Below are 7,106 nucleotides of genomic sequence, written 5' to 3' on the forward strand. Positions count from 1 at the left end.
ATAAAAAGAGAGACCCCCCCCCCCCCCCCATCAGCTACCACGATTCAATTTGCGGCTTGTTCTAGCTTTGCCATTCCAGTTTAGACATGTCATAACAAGGTGAAAAGAAACCTTGAGGAGATAAAAGTCAAACCGAATGTATCCAATCGTTGTTGTGTTTTTTTTTCTACCAACTTTACCAACACTGTCTTCTCGCTCCTTAGGGAAGGTAAAGTTAATTTATTTAGAGTCAGTTTTCATTTTAAAAATGTGCTGTGCCTGACGTTTCAGCTCTTCCTGCTCTTTGCTCACCTGATGTTGTGTTTGTGACTCACTAAATGACTGTGGTGGGGTGAGTAAGGTTTGGGGATTCTTTTTTGACAGCTTTTATTTTTAACATTTGCAAGTTGTTCTGGCAGATGTACAGAAAACACAGACAGCACATCCTCATTGCCACAGAAACACTGACCTTTTTTTTTTTTTTGACATTTTATTTACTTCGCACATTGTATGGACTGACCAATCAACTGACTGAAGTATTTAAGCAATTACATATAAGAATGTTATATAAAACTCCAAACACGGAAAAAAACAAACTTAAATGTGACTAAAAACAATACACCCCAGTCGTACTTCTACTACTGATCATAATAATAATAATAATAATGAAAGTCATCAGGCTTATGATACCAGCCACATTAAGACCAGTATGTTTAAACATGTTTCCTGACTCATTGACTGAAGTGAGGTCAATGAAATGATTCATCTGTGTGGGCAGTCTTTCAGGAATACACTAACTTGACTAAGTTAACAAATATACAGATCACAAGCTCCTGTTACTGTATCTTTTGTGTACCTAGCAACAAGGGTCCAGGTAATGTAGACCTCAGACTCTGATGATTCCTGATTGTGTCATTGTATATTCGATGACCTGAGTGATTCAGTCATGAGAAGTGTTATCTTTATAGTCTTTCTCCTGTGTAATGTATCTGTTCTACTCCAACTATTAGCCTCTTTGTTTTACTTGAAACTAGAATCCGATGGCAGATTTTGTGGAAGTCTGTCCAACAGCTTGACTAAAGTATTTTTATGTACAGATTGAGCTATCTAAAATTACATTGCAGTTGCAAACCACTTTTCACAGAAGGCGCTGTTGGCACTTTGGTTTTTTAACATTATCAAACGCGGCCCCCTGTAGGAAAAAGTTTGGGCGAACCTGGTGTGGATTTAATTAGTCTGGCAGCAGCATCCAGATTTTCTTTTTTTGGCTTGTTATTTCTAACATGTGGTTGTGCTCCTGAAAGTCTGACCTGTGTCAGTCTGTCTGCATGTGACTGTGTCCCCCATCTGCAAATGCTACAGCTTTTCCTCCATCTGTTCTGCTAACTAAAATGTCACACACTGACATTGCCCTGCAATTATTAGTTTTTTTCCCCCCAGAAGTATTACTGTGAGGTTAGTGAACTTAGTATGTGAACTCCATCACTCAGAGCACTTGTGAAATTCTGAACAGGATTGCTGTGACATGTTCAAAAAAGTAGACGACACGCGGTCAGATCTTTGCTAAAACTCCTATTATAGAAACAGGGAAAAGTTTATTTCTCACTCCCTCTTACCAGCTGCCACACAATCTGCTGATTAAAAAGGAGGATTTTATATAAGCTTGTGCACAGTTTCATCTTCAATCTTATGCTACATGCCCTAAAACACAGAGATGAACCTACGCCTGCAGACTGTAAATAATTGAAATGGTAAATATCTGAATGGTACACGCTGTTTCGCTGGAGTGACACCTATGGGCTCGGCCAAACAATGAATTAAAGATCACAGCTTATTATTTTTTTATTCTGCACTGATGCTTGGCCACATTGTGTTTGTTGTTCACATGGTTTTATACAATTTAGGTGGAGGGCCCTGTCCCACATACCAACAGACTTCAGAAGCTGACGGTTCACCTTTCCTGCCTTTTGACAACCAGGGTGACTGTAGATGTGTGTGAACTTTAGTTCTCCTTTAAGATCACATTGTGACATTTTGTAAAAGCTTCAATGACACATCACCGCAGACACTGAACGTCAGTGCAACAATATTAGAAAAGGGGTAATATTAAAAAAAAAAAACATTCTCAGTGGTTTTTTTGTGGTTAGATCCATCTTCAGCTATCCAACAAATCCAGTTTATGGACTTTTTTTGGACAGTTTTATCAATACTGTTTTTTTTTCCAGGACAATTGACCTCACTAAGATGGAGCCCAAAAATGATATAGTTTGGATTCTTTGTTTCCTTAGTTTAAGAGAGACCATCAAGACTAACTTTAAATCTATAAAGTGTATGTTATTACATCAGGTGAAATTACAAACTCAGCATTTTATCCTCTCGTTTATGTTTCAGATGTACAGTACAGGGGTTCCTCGACTTCTGGACTTCCATTCCTACGGTGCAACAGAACTCAGAACTCACATACTTTATGTAAGTATCTACAGTATGTCACTCACATACGCTACATCTATGACAACAACAATCTACGACACAAAAACATCAGAAGAGTCGGACTTGCACCTCGAAGGGCAAAGGTTCCCAGAAAAACAACACAAAGAGTTTTGTGCAAAATTTGACGCTATAGTCGTAACGATGGAACAAGACTTTCTAGATGAAATAATTTTAGGTGCCGATGCAACCAGGAAACGCCTTAGTCCGAGGACCCGCAGTATTAGGACATAGGTATATTTATACATTTGTATAAAAATGTTATAAATGTCTTGTTTTTGTGCTCTGCTCAACTCTTGTAAGTGAACAGTAGCTGTTTAACAGTTTTAATTCAAGTTTCATTCAAAGTTAATGACCCTGCAAACCCGCCAATATTTCAGTGGTAAAACTTTTAGACAACCGTAAGGACTTCAAGGAATCACGACAGAAGATCATTGGCTTCCATCGCACTAATCAAACGTCTCAACTGTTCTACCCTTTACTATGTCAATAAATCTCCTGAAGTGTCCCCCCTTTTTATCTTAACTTGAATCCATTGTCCAATATGTCAACTAGCTCTTCTAACCATGTGTCCAAATCTTTGCCTTCCCCAAACAATTAAACCTCTATCTAATGTGGTCCATTCAGATTCTACCCCAAAGAAAATCTCATTAAATTTGTAAAGTGATGATGGAACAACTGCACTTCTATTTTCTCTTTTTGAGCTTTTTGTTATTTGATGCTGATTGATTTTAAGGTTTTATTATAAAATCTGACCTTACTTGGTGTTAATTCAATACATTTAAGTTCATTACGTTAATTCAATACATTTAAAATTAAATTTCTCAAATATCTAGTTGGGACAATGTAGGGGAAGTGGGGCTTGAAAATAGCCAAGTTGGAAATGACTGAAAAAAGTTTTAGAACCACTGCCCTAATGTGAGTTTACATTAAAAGTATGTGGACCAGTGATGGAGGTTGGAGTTGTTCATGTCTCCCTCATCTTTGACTGGCCACTGCTGGCTGTGCTCTAGTTGTTTCCCAAAAAATCCAAACAGGCATAAGTGAAAGAAAGTGAATGAATTTTAAAAGAGACAGGTGATTGATTTTTATACATTTAATATATAGGACCTACAACTAAAAAAAGCTAAAAAGTTGAAGCTCACTTGGCTACTGTGGTAAGAAAACACCAACTCTCTGTGCACACGTGTCTTTAACAGACCTTATGTATCCAAACCTGGGAGTGAATTATGTTCTTTTAAGGTCTCTAAAGGTCTCTAAAGGTGGAATTAGGAGTTTGTGTGCAGAACTGCGGCTACTTGCTATTTTCTATTCCCTCTGGACATGACCTCCCAGTCTCTCTGGCCACATCAGCCGGGACTGTTAAAATGCAGGCAGAGGAGTGTAGTGCAGACTGCAGTCTGAATGTCTGTTCACTTCAGTCCATTTTTAAAAAGCCAAGCTTCAGCAATGATTGACAGAGGGAGAGGTTACATTCATATTTACCCTCATAGAAAAACATGAGATTGTTAAAAAGAAATGGCCAAACAGACAGAGAATATAGAGGTCCAGCATAATGCATGAGTGGAAGGAATGATTGAGTAGCTTGATGGAATGCATGAATGCATCAATATAGAAATTCAATATGAAGCCGAATAGAAAATTTGACAGTAGAAAATAAACCGCTTTAATCCAGAAAGATTACAGCTGTGCCCTGAGCAAGAAAAATATTGTTTGTTTCCATACTTGACATGTAAATGGTGATGTTCTTGGGAAGATGCAGCATAAAATGTATACATTTTAAAAAGAAAAATAATTACTTAAATACTCTCCAAGAAGTAAAGTTACAGGCTTTTCCATCTGTTTCCATTATTCAGCTTCAGGGATTTATAAAGAAAATCAACTCTTGGCGTTAATTAAAAATGAGCCTTTTTTTTCCTTCAGAATGTATTGTATGAAGATGTTTGGGATTATTCATTTTTCACCTGCAATGCAGAAGGTTGTGGGATCGATTCCACCTTCAATCCCAGTTGGGGTTCTGCGAGAAAAGCAATCTGTTGAAACAACTCTAACCAAATTGACCTAGAATGAAGTGGAAGGTTATTTGTCTACTTTGTGTTTATTAACATACAATATATTAACTCTAACTGTGCATGAAATATATTTATATTTTGACATTTTCCTAATTGTATTTTTACTTTCTTTGTGGAGGGTATTTACTCCATATACAGCTAATGAACTTGGGAGAATAGAGGAAAACGACACATTTGGAGAGAGTTAGAGGGAAACGATGAAGGCAGGAACTGCTGGACTCAGGAGCGTGGACAGAGAGGTAGGACACAAATATACTAGAAATACTGTGATTATGTTGTGATCTATTTGTTTTGGTTCTGTAAGGGTATCAAAAATGTCATTTTACCTATGAAATGCGTGCTGCTCTCTGTTATAGAATTCTAAAGTAATAGAATACAGAAGCTTTAAAAGAGTGAAATGCAGACATGGTTTGATACACAAGTCAGTTTTTCTGAAAAAAAATTGCTAATTTTCATTGTACTCTGACTTTCCTTGGAGATGTTCCATTGGTTACATGTTGCTTGAGAACCATCTTTTTTTGTTTGTTTTTGTTTTTCCCCCCCAATGGAGCCAGTAGTTTGTGTCATTTTCCTTTTCTCCATAGTTCATATAGTGCTGTCTGGGTTGGATGTCTTTTCAGCAGAAAGTGAATTGTCTGCAGACTTCCGGTTCATTCCTGTGCAGTGATCAAGTGTCTGTCAAATTTCAAACTTGGTTAAATCACCAACTAGTCTCTGGGCATTTTCTACATGGTGTTGAAACATAACATACGAATCTTAGATTGGCTGATGACGCGCTCTTTTATTAAGGTAAATTAAACATTCTACACGAGCACATCTCAAACCAGTACTATTATCTGGCGCCTCGGCTGGTGCAGGCTAATGCCGCTGTCTTGCAGCGTGCGCAGCTTTAGGACCCGGGGATTCAGAGGCGGCTGCATCCTGCAGGGGGAGAAGCATGGACAGATCAGTCTGCGCTGACTCCTCACCGCTGCACTGACTGACTCTGCATCACAGCACGGGATATCCTGGGCTTTTTCACCTTGAAGGATAAGCTTTACTTCAAAGGAACCAATTTCATCTTGTGATCAGAGTGCTCAGTGTCCAAGGAGAGGATAACGGACGTTCTCTCAAGTTCTCCCGTCACTTGTCTCAGTGGCTGTCAATGTCCGATTCTCTTCGTTCTCGACAACAGCGCACAATAAAAGTTTTACGAAGCCGCAGCTATGGATCACTTCTGCGTTTAACAGGACGCACCGCCGCAGCGACACCCGCATCATTTTGAGCAGGTAAGTTGGGAACTGACGAGAGAATGTGCGCAAAAACTGGTGCAGTTTAGTTTATTGTGTTGCATTGAAGTGCCTTTTTGTGATGGGCGCAGGTTAAATGCAGATGTGATTGTGTGTTGGTGTTAGTCACACACTCAGAGCTGCAGCCAGTCTGACTGTAGATGTTCGGTCACAACAGCTCTCCTCACAGCAGGCTATGCGTAAAAGCTTGGTGTCTTCGTGGCAGATGTGTAGTAAAAAAAAACACACACGCATGTTCTCAGCGCACAGAACAGGCGTGAAGCCCAGACTCACCGTGCTGTGACAACAAGGACATGACACATGTGCTGTTACAGCCAGCAGGTCGCTGTGTCTGACAGGTGTGACTGACTTGTCACTGTCAGCCTGTTGACAGCTCTGACTGACTGACGGAGCTGTCCCGTCGCTGTGGTGCTGAAAGTTTGCCGCTGTGCCGTATGGTTCAATGTGGCACCGCATTCGCGAGGGAAGAACAGGAGACGTTACTGACAAGTTTATACTTCAGATGCTAAGACTTCAATCATGGCAGGGTTATTTTTTAAGTCACCAACTTGCGTTGGTGCGTTTGTGTGAATGTGCTGCGTGAGACTGAGGCAGTGGAGGTGATATGGTCGCACTGAGAGCAGGGTCTCAGTAGGGATTGCACCGGACAGTGAGGGACGAAAAATCAATACAGTCAAAATGAACACGCGACACAGTCCCTCACATAGACACCAGGGAGAGTGAGCACCTCACATTTACCGTACAAGAGAAAAGGACAAAAAAAAAAAAGAAAAAAAAGAAAAAAAAACAACCCTAAAATTATTAATACAATCGATTTTATTCCTTAGCTGTAGTGTTCGCTCCAAGGTTAAAACAATCTGTATTCCTGGGTGCCATAAATGTCACAAAGACCTAGAAGAACATGATGGATAACAGATACATCTACAACGTTCTACATACATTCTTTATGAACTCATTCGCGTACTTAATACTTTAAGTAGGCAACGGGTGTCTATAGATCTGTGGCTGTACTTCACCAACATTATGACACCTTAAATGACAAACACTATTTGTAGAACGTTCCACTGTGCATTATTTGGCAGGAACAGGTTGATTTAAAACAATGAATACACCTCCATATACTGTACATCTCTGGATGCATCAAAACCACCAGAGGGGTTCATTTTTGTTATATCAATACAAGGCTAACATTATATTAAGGCAAAGGATATTATTTTTATGAAACAGAAATAACATTAAAATAATAAAATTGATTGTTTTATATTTTTGAGTTTCAGGT

The 7,106-nt window shown here is 39.2% G+C and overlaps 1 protein-coding gene across 1 annotated transcript in view; it reads left to right on the forward strand.

Annotated features, from left to right (window-relative positions):
- LOC103378049 (roundabout homolog 1) overlaps positions 1 to 7,106 on the forward strand; it is a 222,460-nt gene that overhangs the window by 694 nt on the left and 214,660 nt on the right. Inside the window, exons 2-3 of the mRNA XM_008309098.3 lie at positions 2,371 to 2,448; positions 4,657 to 4,777. The gene's annotated coding sequence lies outside the window, so the exon portion shown is untranslated. The remainder of the gene's footprint in view (positions 1 to 2,370; positions 2,449 to 4,656; positions 4,778 to 7,106) is intronic.

This window comes from Cynoglossus semilaevis, chromosome 4 (assembly GCF_000523025.1).
Source record: "Cynoglossus semilaevis isolate Cse_v1.0 chromosome 4, Cse_v1.0, whole genome shotgun sequence".
Taxonomy (NCBI): domain Eukaryota; kingdom Metazoa; phylum Chordata; class Actinopteri; order Pleuronectiformes; family Cynoglossidae; genus Cynoglossus; species Cynoglossus semilaevis.